Source organism: Physeter macrocephalus, chromosome 15 (genome assembly GCF_002837175.3).
Source record: "Physeter macrocephalus isolate SW-GA chromosome 15, ASM283717v5, whole genome shotgun sequence".
Lineage (NCBI taxonomy): Eukaryota > Metazoa > Chordata > Mammalia > Artiodactyla > Physeteridae > Physeter > Physeter macrocephalus.
In genome coordinates this window covers 2,354,935-2,355,751 of record NC_041228.1, presented here as the reverse complement: position 1 = coordinate 2,355,751, position 817 = coordinate 2,354,935, and the positions used below count along the sequence as shown (strand labels likewise).

The following is an 817-nucleotide window of genomic DNA, read 5'->3' as shown; positions in this document are numbered from 1 at the left end:
CGGCCTCGAGACCCTCAGACTCGCCCAGCCCCGAACCCCTCGGCCTCCAAGCGCCCCCCGCCCCCGAGCCCCCGGCATCCTCGGGCCCCCGGCCTCCCCACGTCCCCGGCCTCCCGGGGCCGCGGCCGGCGCGGGAGGGGCCGGTCCCCGCCGCATCCGCCGCCGGGACTGGCCGGTCCGGCCCCGCTCGGCCCTCCACCCTCGGGCCGCGGCCCTGCCAACAAGCAGCTTCGGGAGTCGGCCCGCCCGCCTGCCCGCGCCCCGGCCCCGGCCCCGCACTCACTCGGCCCGCGCTGGCGCCGGGATGCGAAGGCAGACGACGACCGGGCGGCGCCGCGGCTGACGGGCCGCGCTCCCTCCCACGCCTCACGCCGCGGGCGCACAGCAGTCCCGGCCCGGCGGCGGCGGCGGCGGGCTCGCGCCCTCGGGGCCGTCCTGCGTCGGCGCGGGCCGCGCGTGCGCGGCGGCCTACTGAGGCGCGCGCCTCCCCCCGCCGCGCGCGCCCGGCCGCGTCCCCGTTCCGAGCTTCCGCCTCCCGGGAGCACCGGGCATGCGCGCCGCGCGTCGCGGCCCGCGCATGCCCACCACCCCGCCAGGCTCTGCTCCCGGGATCGTACTCAGGACGCCAGGCCCGGGCTGCGGGCCGAGAGGGTAAGCGCGCGTGCGTGGCTGCGGCCCAGAGCAGCGGCCTCGGGGAAGCTCTGCCCGGGGGCGGGAGCGGCGCCCCGCCGAGCGGACGTCCCGGGGTTCCTTCCGGCCGCACTCCGGGCCGGCGGGGTTGGACGGACTACGGGGAAGCCCTCGCACCCCTTCGCTG

At 82.0% G+C, this 817-nt stretch overlaps 1 protein-coding gene across 13 annotated transcripts in view; it reads right to left on the bottom strand.

The window, feature by feature from the left end:
• PTK2 (protein tyrosine kinase 2) overlaps window positions 1–419 on the bottom strand; it is a 262,791-nt gene extending 262,372 nt beyond the window's left edge. For 12 of the 13 annotated variants that reach the window (XM_028500330.2, XM_055091097.1, XM_055091098.1 and 9 more), the window contains exon 1: window positions 284–419. The gene's annotated coding sequence lies outside the window, so the exon portion shown is untranslated. The remainder of the gene's footprint in view (window positions 1–283) is intronic. The other variant, XM_055091095.1, reaches the window with a different exon arrangement.
• Between the last annotated feature and the right edge of the window lie 398 nt (window positions 420–817).